We start from the raw sequence: 14,341 nt of genomic DNA, 5'->3' as shown, positions 1-14,341 counted from the left end.
ACATGCAAAGTACAATTCAAGCCAGTAACACTGAATTTGTTGTTTAGGTCACCAGATAAAACCCACGTTGGGGGCGTATCAGAATAAAACAGCTGGTACACATCACCAATACTGGCGTTTTGATGAATATGAATATGAATAAAACCACAATTTATCAAAATAGGAAATCACACCAAACACACATTACAAACCACGGTAAAGCACAGTAAACCCACTCTAAGAGGGTTGGTGGGTAATAAAAATCAGTATAGTAAATGAACCAGGCTGGTTACCTAAACACCCTCCATCTACACAACAATCCTGAATATTCAGAAACCCCCCCCTCCCGACCAGTACAAAACCAGTCTACCCCAACCCACGAACCAAAAGGTCACCCCAACCCCACTCCGCAGCTGCGCCAGAATCCCGCGAACACGCCCAAGCCCTCTTCCCAAGTACTCAGCCACCAACTCCACCCAGTTCCTTTCCAAGCCGCATGAATGAAACCGCCACCAGAGAGTAGATGCTGTTCCACTCCTTCTAAACTTCCTTCCGGTGCCAGCCTGAAAACACAAACGCGGTCGGGCTACGAGATGGAATGTTTCGGGTCCGCAGACAATTGCGCGCCAACCGGAAATTACAACTCCGACATCCCTTCAGGGATGCTTAGCATCACTGGCTGCCCCGCCCTCTACTACTCCGCTGGTCACGGTCCGGTGTCTGGTCGTGTCGCCACCGTTCGGGCCGCTGTCATTGGTCACGTCCTGTAAACCGGTTCCGGGTCCTCGTCACCGCCCTCCCTATGACTTAAGGTGTCATTGAAAGTCAGGCTGATGCAACACCAGTCCCTTGTAGGAACATATCCAGTCATTATTAAGGTGAACCATTGATGAGCTCCAGTCAGTGGAAATGTAGAACAGAAACATCTCAACAGCCATTAACACTACAATTCCATGTACTTGACACGTATACAGATTGTTCAGTAAACTCTTGGCTGAGCAGATGTTGAAAGGCTCGGCACACATACAGCCACCACCTGAACAACAGCCATCAATACATTGATCTTTATCTCAAATCAAAAGGTCAAGCGAGGCGATGACCAAAGTGTGGGAAGCAAAACAGAAACAGCTCTGCCCTGTTTTATTGGTACATGGTGTATGGTGGCAAATGGTGGATTCCATCTCTTCTACTAGATGTTAGGTTCATTTTCCATCGTTTTGCTTCAATTCTCACTTCAAAACAAATATCAGTGTATTTAATGACACAGTTTAGCAAATTCTCAACCCACTAAACAATATCTGGTGGAGTTCTACCAAATAACGATTTTCTCCATTCTGCTGCCATTTATGCTAAGTAATACGCTTCCATTTAGTCTGCTTTAATACATTAACCATCATCAGAATCAACTTCCCCGGAATTTACAGCACACCATTGTGATGTGAACTCTTCATAATGTTAAATTCCTTCAACAGTCCGCTGTGGAAGCAATTCAGAATCTCTAAGGCAACCTTTTCTGTGTGAAAATGAAGATGAGATCAGACTGAATGGAGAGAGCTTATCTACATTAGGGGGCTAGTGGTTAAGGAAGTAATCAGAAGGTTGCCGGTTCGAATCCCGATCCGCCAAGGTGCCACTGAGGTGCCACTGAGCAAAGCACCGTCCCCACACACTGCTGGGTGATGGTTAAATACAGAGGACACATTTCGTTGTGTGCTGTGCTGCAGTGTATCACAATCACTTTACATACACTTTATGTGGAAAGTATTCACAGCACATCACTTTTTCCACGTTTTGTTAGGTTACAGCCTTATTCCAAAATTGATTTCATTTTTCCTCAGAATTCTACACACAACACCCCATAAAGACAATGTGAAAAAAGTTCAGTTGCGTTCTATTGAAGCTTGACATACCTATATGTCCCGGCCAATACACCTCCAGCCCACCAGAGAGTGCCAGACCAGCCGGGGAGACGGCAACTCGGAAACGGAAGTGAGAGCGGGCAGCGCCAAGTATAAAAGCTAGGTGACACTGAGGAGACGCTGCCCGCTCTTTGATGAATTTATTTCCAGAGACGCCAGCCCTATTTCCCCACGCTCGACTGATTAGAGATCCATGACCACGACCTTTGCCTGTCCCCGACCTACAACTTTGCCTGCCCGCCGCGCTGCCGTTCCAGCTCACCTCCGACCACCACCAGCCAAGCGCCTCCGGTCCTCCTCTCCCAGTACGACGACTACTCCACCCGCTCCAAGCATGCCTGCGAATGCGTCCCCAAACTCGGCCTGTGACACTATACTTGGCCAGTTTCACCCATTTGCAGCACCTCTTAAGCTGTGCACAGCCATTTTAAGATCTCTCCAGAGATGTTCTTCGAATTCAAGTCTGGGCTGTCCCTGCGCCACTCAATGACAGAGTTGTCCTGAAGCCACTTCTTTCATGGCTTAGGGTCGTTGTCCTGGTGATGAGCGGTGCCTGGTTTCCACCAAACTCGGCACCTGGCATTCGCACCAAAGAATACAATCTTTGTCTCATTAGATCAGAGAATTTTGTTTCTCATGGTCTGAGAGTCCTTCAGGTGGCTTTTGCCATGTGCCTTTTACTGTGGCTTTTGTCTGGCCACTCTACCTGGTTAGTGGATTGCTGCAGAGATGGTTGTCTTCTAGAAGGTTCTCCATGACAGAGTGTCCATCTGGTTCTTGGTCACCTCCTTGACTAAGGCCCTTCTCCCCTGAATGCTCGGTAAGTGGTTTTGAACTTCTTCCACTTTTGGATGATGGAGGCCACTGTGTTCATTGGGAACTGAGCACAAAAGCTGTGAATGTGCTTTCTAATTTTTTGAATTTTTAATAAATTTGTCAAAACAACAACAGTAAACTTTGTTCACTTTGTCATTATGGGCTGTTGTGCATGGAATTCTGAGTTAAGTGAATTTAACCAATTTTGCAATAAGGCTGTAACATAACAATATGTGGAAAAAGTGATGCACTGTGAATACTTTCTGGATGCACTGTATATGCATTATAGTGGTGTTTGATGTGCTGCTAAAAGAAGCCCTCTGGGACTGGTCCTCTGTCCTACAGGATACAGGATAACCAACACTACTAGAACATAGCAGGAGTGTTTTATTATAAATGCTTATCCTAATAGTTTGATGAAGAGAAACTAAAAATGAACTAGAAGTGAAACCAGGAAAAAGATGTTCTCTTCACGGTTACTGGCTTCTTCTTTTCCTCCTCCATCAGGGGCTCAGGGGTTCACCCCCAGCTTATGGGCCTTTCTCTCTCCCCTGTTTCTCCAGGGTCTCTGATGCCTGGTTCCCGGGTTTCTCTCTCTTCCTCTATCTCCTTCTCTTTTCTTTTCTTTTGTTTTTTTTTACATTGGTACATACACTATTTACATACTACTGCAATAGTACTCTACATGTGTTAATAAATTAGAAACTGTTATATCTTGTAACTTCTAGTGTGCTCTTTATGTCCAGATGAGTTTCAATACAGTCTACTTAACATAGTCAGAAACCTCTGGAGCTAATTAAGTAACTTATTTTGGCACATCCATCATCTCCCTGAAGGCAAAGATTCTAATGGCCAAACAAATGAATTGTGAGGAAGAAACCCCAGAGTGCATTATGGGTGGCTGGTCAGTGCTGGTATAAAAATTCTATAGGGTTTGGTGCTCTGGCCTTATATAACTCCTGTACTGCCTTTTTATGGCTAATGAAAAGAAAAAATGACCCTGCTAGCAGGTAAGCAGACCAAACCCCTGTTTCCTAACATTCACCCCTCATTCCGACACTTTTGTTGTTGACATGATGACTAAAGACATTATTTGCCTGGTGCATGTCACATGATGATGGATCCATTTCCCAATCAGTAACTGATTTACAGGCATCTATCATCATGTGGGTGGCTTCTGCGCTCCATTTATATAATTAACATAACTTCATTATATCTTGCCCTACCACTGAAGGTTCCATCTTTCCTGGCACTCTCATTAGTCTTTAATACCTTTTAAAGCCCAGCCCTGGGGGTTCAAACAAGAACAAGGCATTCATCTCTCCATTTGATCCCATTGCTGACTCACATTTTATGGTCAGGCTTGTTTTGCTTGATATTTGCTTTGCTTAGAGTCATTCTACCTCCGCTTGTACGAAGTGAAGTTCATGTTATAGTGAGTATTCAGCAAGTTGAGGCTGGTAAAGGCCGTTTTTCTAAATCACAATACAAAATGAACCCTGGGCCACAGTAAATATTAGTAATGTTCCCTACACAGCTCAACAATGCAGCAGTATAATCACTCTCACTCCACATGTATAAATGCCACCAAAAGCCACCGGCAGGACTGTCTGACGTTTGGCAAGAATCCATCTTCGCATTAAGAGAACATATAATTGAATATTCATTTCCGCAGGCTGCCGTGGGGAGGGAAGCGCACACAACAAATGAAAAATCGGCACGAGGGCCAAAACTAGGGAAACAATAAAGGAACAAACAGAAACAAAGCCGTAGGTGTGTGGTGATTGCCAGGAGCTGAGAACATGAATACAGTAAGTAACAGAGTCCACTTTAATGTCGCAGCGTTGGACTGCGTCTACATTCCAGTTTTATGTTGTCCCGATCCATTAAGCCCAATTGGTGCCAGGTGGGATGGATCAGGACTCCATAATCAGGTCCATTGCCCCAGGGTGTCACACCCAGACTGTAAGTTACAGGCTTTGCTATTTTTGTCATGTACTGGTATTGATGTTTCACCTTTGTGATTTGTGTTGTGTGTGGTTCAGAGCATCGCTTTATACTGCATGCACTGCACTTTTTCTGCATGTTTCTTCTGAGGTTGGGGGTAGTGCTTATATAAGCATGCACCATGCTTATACATACTCCTCATAAATATGCATGTCTACTATTCCCCATACAATAAAGCAGAGAAAGGGGGGTAGAGCTTTTGCAGAGACATGGAGGTATCTTTGAAGGTATCTTATTTTGAATAAAGACATTATTTCTTACAAGCGTACATTGTCTCAGTTTAAACATTATATACATTGCCTATGTTCTATTATAAACTACAGTTTTCTTTACATTAACAGTTGATCCCAACTTTTTTGATAGGGGTTTGTACTTTGAATAGCTATAAAAAGATCTTTGCACCTATGCTGCTCGCAAGTGTGGCTTAGGCCTTTACCCTTGCTGAAATGGAAATCAATTTCACCTGTCGGACGGGGTCTTATGCCTCTGCTGATAGAAGGGAAATGCTAATCCCCAATTCTCTCTCAAGTCTCTAATCAAGGAAAGAAGATCTAAAAGACAGATTAAACCTACGCAAAGCAACAACTGGGTGGTAAGAGGAGGGGCAGCATTTTTTCCCCTTGAAGTAGACCTTGCTCTCCTCTATTCATAAAGCCCACCTGTTGCAAAGCCTATTAATGCTCAAATATTCAATATTCTGCTTTAAATGTGAAGGGGTAAATTGTAGCTCAGCAAAACTTAAGTATGCTTAAGTATTAGTTCTGTATTGTCTGCTAGAAGATGATCAGTCAAAAAGTTTGACTGATTCTGGCTGTTAACCACGACCTCTGCCTTTCCTTGACCTTGAGTCCCTGCCCCTTTTGCTACGACGATACTATATTTTACCCCATGCTCCCGGATCATCCTCAAGCCAGCCATCTTCCTGTTCTCCTCTGTCCCGGTCCACCCCAGGCTCATCCTCTCACCTCCTTCCCCGCTGCTCCCCACGGAGCCAGACCTCCCCCCCTGCCATGCTGCGGCGCGTCCACTGCTCCACTCCACTGGCCAAGTGCCTCCGGTCAACCTCCCCAGCTCTTCCAGTGTCCACTCCCCGTACGACAACTTGTCCCCCCGCTCCAAGCATGTCTGCAAGTTTGTCCCAGAATTCGCACGTTGACATCACATATTGCATGTCCAACAGAAAAACAATCACCCTCGCCCTCTTTTCGAGACACTTAAACATAAGCAGGAGGTGATATATGGGGCGTCAAGTTTCAACTGCTTATTTCTGTGCACAAAATACATTCTGTTACTAAATGAATTGTGCACTGACAAAATCAACTGACATTTTGTTGCATTTTGTCCATGAATAGATCGTCTGCTGCGTTATTCATCACACCAACACGTGACACTTGGTGGCCCGTAAACAACAAACTATGATGCACGTGTGTTGATAACTTTTTTCATCAATTTAAGCTAAAGTATGTCACGATCCGGTCCGAAATGGGGTTACTTTGTTGTTTCATTGTTTCATTGTTGTCCTGTGTAATGTTCCCTAATCGTTTTCACCCGTGTTAATTGTATAAAGCTGCCCTGTTCGTTTCTGTTCGCTGTCAGGTCTTTAATATTATGTTCCGTGTTCACTAATGTCAATGTCTCGGATGTCTCCCCTGTCCTGTGATTCACCAGTAAACCTCTGTTTCGTGATGTCAGGTGAAAGCGTCCTTCATTCCTCGTTCCTCGTCACTCTTCGTCCTCCTCTCTGTGCACCCGCCGCGTCATGCCCGCATGGACGTGACGAAGTAGCTCTTCTTTTGGATCAGCTATGTGGTACCACCTACTGCAAGGTACCACATCAGCAGTGCTAATGTTGCGGCTCGTTGGTGGATATTTATTTGATACACCCATGCACGCACACACTGTATACGAAATTTGCTGGACATCCAGTGAATACTGCAATATGCACAGCCTGAATGAGAATAAGTGGTACTATTAATCCACAATGTACTATTAGGAGGGACATAACTTTGATAAAAGCGTCAAATTTCTCTCACAGCTAAGATCTATAAAGAATGATTTTCTGCTGTAATTATCCTTCTCGTTTCCTCCACTGGTTCACCACATCATAATACTGATACTGTCATTTATTTTATTTTCTTAACAGATTCCTAAAAAGAGAGCTTAATTCACTGTTTAATATACTTATAAGAATTTTAACAAATGATCATATTATTAAAATAAAATCCAATTCAATCAAGTTAAAATACATTTTGCACAATAGGTATCTATCGAGAAAAAAATAATTAAGTGCCAAATATCTTTGTATCATAATAATTATTCATACACAAGATGGAGCAAAATTTTTCCACACACCCGCGCATGTTTGTAATGTTTTGCTATTAAACTTTTGTCACGACAGTAAGGTGGAAAAGGAGATGAGCGCGTGTAGGTGGAAATGATAACCCCAGTGCAGTTTCCACCGCTTTGATCTACCAACATGAAGCAGCTCAAGCCACAACATCCATGGACAAAAAGGTAGGAAACAAGGTAGGTGAACAACAAACAGGAACAGGAGTCTTCCTGCAGGGAACAGTGATAATGACTGAGCAATAGATGACAGCCATCTTGGAAACACGGGACAGCTTTAAACAGATTTACATTTACAGCATTTATCCAGAGCGACTTACAATCAGTAGTTACAGGTACAGTCCCCCTGGAGCAAGTGAGGTTTGAACCTGGGTCTTCTGGTTCATAGGCGAGTGTGTTACCCACTAGGCTACTACCACCCAACAGATCTTCTGTGGCATTATTAAAAAAAAAATTCTAAATTCAAATTTTATTTGTCACATACACAGTCATACACGGTATGATATGCAGTGAGATGCTTTTAGTGACCTTTACAGACCACAGTATTACAAATATTGCAAGTTTACAATGAACCAATATGCAAATATTGCATTCTGGGGAGGTTTGAGTCCAGACTGATTGAAAGTGGAAATGAAAGTGAAAGTGCTGGAGTGTAATAGAGTTCTGTCCTATATAGTGTTGTGGTTGTTGATCGCAGCAGAGAGAAGAGTCCATTGTTGGGGTGGGTGAGGTCCTTCACTATCTTCCTGGCCCTGGTACAGCACCACTTACTGTAGATTGAAGGTCAGGGAGCTTGGTACAGATGATTCGTTTGGCTGATGGAACCACCCTCTGTAGAGCTCGCCTGTCCTGCATAGTGCTGTTCCCAAACCAGGCTGAGATATTTCCCATCAGGATGCTCTCTATGGTGCAGGAGTAGAAGTTCCTGAGCACCTTGGAGGGCAGTCTAAAGTCTCTCAGGCGTCTAAGGTGGTAGAGACGCTGCCGGGCCTTTTTCACCACGGTGTTGATGTGACAGGACCATGACAGGTCCTGCGTGATGTAAACACCGAGGTAACGGAAGCTGTCCACTCTCTCCACTGGGCTCCTGTTGATGACAGGGGTCTGGTAGCTTCTCCCATGCTTGGTACTGAAGTCCACTATTAACTCCTTTGTCTTGCTGACGTTCATGTGGAGATTGTTCCTCTGGCACCAGTTCACCAGATTTCCAACCTCCTCCAGGTAGGCCGTCTCATCGTTGTCAGAGATCAGGTCCACCACGACAGTGTCGTCAGCAAACTTGATGATGGTGGTAGAGTTAGTAGTGGCTGTACAGTCATGGGTGTACAGGGAGTACAGCAGGGGGCTCAAAACACAGCCCTGGGGGGCTCCAGTGCTGAGAGTGATGGAGGCTGAGACATGTCCACCCATCCTTACTGCCTGTGGTCTCCCAGTTAGGAAGTTGGAGATCGACTGACAGAGAGATGAGCTGAGTCCCAGGTGCTCCAGCTTGGTGGTGAGTGTGGAAGGGATTATTGTGTTAAATGCTGAACTGTAGTCAATGAAAAGCAGTTTGACATAATTTCCCTTCCGAGTGTCCAGGTGGGTGAGTGCAGTATGGAGGAGATATGGCGTCATCCGTGGACCGGTTGGGACGGTATGCAAACTGTAGTGGGTCGAGTGTATCCGGTAGTGAAGAAATGATGAAGTCTCTGACCAGCCGTTCAAAGATCTTCATCACTACTGAGGTGAGGGCTACAGGGCGGTAGTCGTTGAGGAAGGCAGGATGGGTTTTCTTGGGGACCGGAACAATGATGGAGTCCTTGAAGCATGTGGGGATCACCGACTGAGCTAGAGAGAGGTTGAATATCTCTGTGATACTCCTCTCTGAGGATTCTCCCCGAGATGCCGTCTGGTGCTGCTGCCTTCCTGGTGTTCACTCTCTTGAAGGCTCTCCTCACATCATGCTCGGTGATGACGAATGCGTTCTCGGTGCTGGCAGTGTCCTCCTGTCTGCAGCTGTTGGAGCCGCTAGCCGTAGCATCGCTAGCGCATTTATCTGCAGCCTCGAAGCGAGCATAGAACGTATTTAGCTCGTCTGCCAGAGACACGTCCGCGTTCGTTGTACCGGATGTTGGTGCTTCATATTTCACATTACTTGAAATGTTATCTAACATTACATTTTTACTAAGTTACTTCAGTTTTTATATCTTTTTGTAGTATCAGGATTCGCCATACAGCATGTTGGCTGGTACAGACCATATCATGCAATATAATCATCCCAAGAAGGACCTGACCTGGGTGGTTGAGGTGGGCTCTGGAATGAAGAGGATGAGCTGACAGTCAGAACCTCTCAGATGCTCGCAGACATGTCATGATGTGTCACCTCGTGAACTGATGCCTGAGGTCAAGAGGCGTCCACTCTCACGTGTATTACAGAGACTGTGAGATCCAGCAGCAGAACGGTGCGTATGTCATGTATATCTGAATTGGCCCAGTATCTGTGTCTTTTTACACTATTTGCCCGTTCCTTTGCACCTATGTTGGTGGTGAATGTTCTGTGCTCCCGAAGAGAATAAAAGTTGAGCGAGTTGTTCTTGTCCAAGTTTCTGTCCATTCCTGAGGGAAAAAGAACAACCAGATTAGATGAAATAATGCCTGGGCAATTTCAGCTACTGTCCCTGGTCTTGGCCACAGCAGAGAGACTGCATGCACACGCTCGATAGAAATGGGGGAGGTGACGTCCAGAAATAGCTGATTGTGGAACAGTACGGGCTGCCACACACAAACCAGTGTTTTACACACTACCTTCTTACTGATGTGATAAGAATTTTCAGGCCGGCTTCCCCAGGACACCTGTTCATTTGAAAGATAATTCTCTTTGATTTCCTGGGAGCCGTGCATTAAAACGGAGCTAAAATAACGTGTGCCATTGTGCCTCTAATTAAATCCTCTCTGCTCGGCTCACAGCGGCAGGCTGATGATAATTCACAGGTGTCTGCATCAGCCACGTCACCATGGTTACACAGGGGTATACTGCATAATACGCCTCATTTTATTGTTGATGATCAGTTTGGACCCCAAGAGCCTCATGTTTGTAGCTTCTGGATCATTTTACTCTCTTTTTTATGTGATTATGATGCGTCTTAATTATACAATTCTGTTCTTCATTTGAACATATTTTCACAAATCAGGACATTTGTAGTTAGGCATTTAACAGCAGAAAAACAGTGTTAGCAAGTCCTACAAGGCAACTGCACAAATTGCCCATGGTGACAATGGCAAGAAACTGGCAGGAACATATAAGGGCGCAACGAAGAAATGATTTTTTCACCTAATAAAAGAAAAATCTTTTTACATTGGGCTTTCAGAGAATGTTGCATTTGTTTTTGTCTATTCATTCCAATCTCACAAAATCTTCTAGATACTGCTAACAAAAAGCTATTTTTTTTTTTTTTTTTATGTTGTGGGCTTTATTTTGGCCCTGATGCCCCAGGGGCGTCTGAAAAAAATCTGCAGTTACAAATGTTCACCTCTAGATAGCACCACCCGTCTATACACGCTTCACTATGGAACAAGGATTACTTATTACAGTGAATGTAATCATATCACCCATAGCTACCCAGATGTATACATTATTGCAATAATTATTTGATAAACAGAACATGAAGTGAATGTTTTCTTGCAGGTGTGCCTTAATAAACAACACGATGTACATAATAAATAAATAAGATAATTTGTCAATAATATAACTATAAGAAAGAACCTGAAACATTAAAAATAATAAGTGTAGTCATCTTAGAGGTAGAATGTTCTTTCCCAAAGGTAGAAATGACTCAGTATGTAGTTACATTTACATAAATACTGATTTAGATCAAGTTGTACTAGTGTACTTTTGTCCTTTCATAAATTTCCTTTATGTATTGGTATGTCACCAAATATTAAACACTCATATTCATATGTACTTTTCAATCAATTACTCTTAGTGTATACTCTGTGTACACCATAACAGCATAATCGTTCTGAAATGCATATGAAGAAATATTGTATTCACAATTGAACGTATATAACATAACATGTGCAAACTGGGAAATTGTACACATTCCTCCTTTAAATGAGATCAATTGAAATTTGATGTCTCCTACAGGTCCAAAAAAAGTTGGAATGGGGGCCACTAATGGCTAAAAAAATTGAAACACATTCAACTGGCAGAACATCTAGTGAACATTGTGGCAGCGCAAAATGTGTTTTTAACCCCATCATTTAAACCCATCACCCTTGGTGAGCAGTGGCAGGCGCCATGACAGGCACCCGGGGAGCAGTGTGTGGGGACAGTACTTTGCTCAGTGGCACCTCAGTGGCACCTTGGCAGATCGGGATTCGAACCGCCAACCTTCTGATTACGGGGCTGCTTCCTTAACCGCTAGGCCACCACTGCCCCAATAATTAAGTGTGTAGAAAGATTCTTTTCCAAAATCAAAAGATTCAGAGAAACTGGAGAAAGTCTCTGTACATACGGGACCAGGCTGATCACTCTTCGTGTGAAACATTAAAACTTTCTTTTTTGTAATCATGGACGCCACGTCCTCCAGGCTAAAGGGGCGGAGACCTTCCAGCATGTTATCAGCATTCAGTTCAAAAGCAGCATCTCTGGTGATATGGGGCTGAATAATGTGCAGGCAGCGTGCATGTTTTTTCGAATGAAGGTTTTAGTGCAACATATGCTCCCCTCCAGACAACGTCTGTTTCAGCAGAACGATATTACAACAGCATGGCTTATTAGAGAAGTGTCCAAGCGCTGCAGTTGGTCTGCAGTCCAGATCTTTCATCCATAGAGAAGGTTTGGTGCTGCTGGAAGCCTACATCAGACAAGAATGGGATCAAACTATCTAGAAAAGTGGAGATGTTGCACCATGGTAAACTTGTCCATGTGCCATATATTTTGACACCTGCATTAAATTTGAAATGTGCATAAATTTATATATATGCACATTTATAATTGTTATATTTATTGTGATTTCTGGACTTAGAAAATAGTAGCTAAAGGAAACTATTCAAGCAGTAGACCCAACATTCTGATGCACAGTGGTTGTATATGAAAAATGTCCTTTCCAGTTTTGTTTCATTGCCTCTAAACTTTATTTCCCATTTTCATGGAAGCAAGAATCCCTGGGGTTGCCATAGGCACCCCGTTTTTATTACACAGTTGGTGGCTCATGGTTCAGTAGACTTCAGCTCAAAATATTTCACCGTTCGCCTGGGTGAGCTGCATTAGCGAGGGCGGGAGAAAGCTGCCTCTTAGGACGAGACACAGAGTGGCAGTCAACTGCAGATGGAGTCCAGATAAAGACTGAGTCCCCAATCAGCAGCAGGATCAGCCAAACTGCAGAAGTTCACCTTAATGTGTGTGTTTTTCAGGAGATTACCCATAAGCTTCAGCTGCATAACTACCTCCAGCACTCCAACATGTTTCATATTACAGTTAATATGTAAAAATAATACAGTTATCAAAAAAAGTGATAAGAGTAAAAATGTAGCCAAGCAGAGCCATAGAACTGTGAAACTGCAGCCCACTGTCTGAAGGTCCGTGGTGACAGATGCTCAGACTCTCTAAAGGTCAAACCATGTTCATAAATCATCAGCCAGGACTTGTCCAAAGAATGAAGTCCTGCAGATAGAATTGTTAAGAACGTAGTATTTGATCATGAAGACTGAACTACTGAATTTGCTGAACAGTGAAACTGATAACTTATTTAAACAATATATTCTAATGAACAGGCTGAAAAGGAGTCTTGTAAATATACGTTCTATATTTCTATGCACATTTAAGTTCTTGCAAAAGTGAGTCCCTGGAGGAAAATACATCCTCACTGACAGACATCTTTGGCTCTATTCCTTTAGTGTCTCCTTTCCACTCACCTTCATGGTTGCTATAGCAATCCTGTGGGCAAATAATAGTCCTCACCTTTTGCACCCTGAAGTAAATTAAGGATTTGTTTTCCATTCTGTCTTTAGTCAAACAGGGTAAAACATTTCCCATTCTTCTGGTTTAAAAATTCATAAAAAAAACCATCTGGGATGTAGATGGTGAATAAACACCAACATAATAATTGGATCCAAAATCAGGAATAAAAATCGTGGGACATTTCCATAATTGGCAAAAACAGGACAAAGATCTGTGTCTCTTTTTGTTCTGGAAATATTGGTTTAATTGATTAGACCAACAGGTTGTTCACTACACCTCGCTGTTTTTCTTGGTATAAAATGGACTTTTATTCAAATTGCCTTTTAATTTGGGAAGTCCATGTAAATCATCTTTCGGCAATGGTTTGTGTTCCCAAATCAGAAATCATATGTTATTAATATTTTATTATTTAAAACATATGTACAGCTTGATTTAAGTTGATGTGTTTATTATTATTTGTCCAGAACATTATCACCACCCTCCTAATACTGAGTGGGTCTTCACATGAAATTGTACTACATTTACACTTACAGTTCGATCTATTTCACTAGAACTCAAACCACAAATACAATCATTTTATTCACTCTGTTGTATGTAAGTCAGACTATAAGAAAGTTACAAGCTAGTCTAAGTATTCTCTAAAGAGGAAGGTCTTGAGCTGCCCTTTGAAAATGTGCTGTTCTGACCTCGTGGCCAAGACAGAGTTGAGTCTAGATGAGCATCTTCCTCGTACCTTCAGCGGTGGAGGGACCAGGCGAGCAGTACTGGAGGGTCTGAGAGTGCGAGGTGCTCTGTGAGGTGTAATAAGGGCTCTGAGGTCGAACGGTGAAACCCCACGTTCGGCTTTGTAGACCAGCATCAGTATTTTGAATCTGATGCAGGGGGGGCAGCTACTGGGAGCCAGTGGAGGGAGCGTAGCAGTGGGGTGGTGTCCTCGACCTTGCCTGTCCCCTTTGAAACTGCGACACCCCGAACCAAGTGACAGTTTTCGCCTGTGCCACCCCCATCCGACCCATGCTCTGTACCAACCTCAAGCCAGCCGTCATCCTATTCTCCCCAAGTCTCTTCAAGATGGACAGGAGAGTCTCGTTGTTAACTGTATTAAATGCTGCAAAGAGATCGAGGAGAATAAGAGCTGATCTGGCCGCATTTAGCTTCTCAGAAACAGCCAGAAGAGTGGTCTCTGTAGAACAACCTGCTCTGAAGCCAGACTGGTTGGGATCATGGAGGTTGTTCTGAGACAGATAAACTGATAGCGGATTGTATAATATGGGGCGGTAGTAGCCTAGTGGGGTAACACACTCACCTATGAACCAGAAGACCCAGGTTC

This window comes from Denticeps clupeoides, chromosome 13, assembly GCF_900700375.1.
Source record: "Denticeps clupeoides chromosome 13, fDenClu1.1, whole genome shotgun sequence".
NCBI classification, from domain to species: Eukaryota; Metazoa; Chordata; class Actinopteri; order Clupeiformes; family Denticipitidae; genus Denticeps; species Denticeps clupeoides.
The sequence above is the reverse complement of the archived record's forward strand: the minus strand, read 5'-3'. Positions refer to the sequence as shown.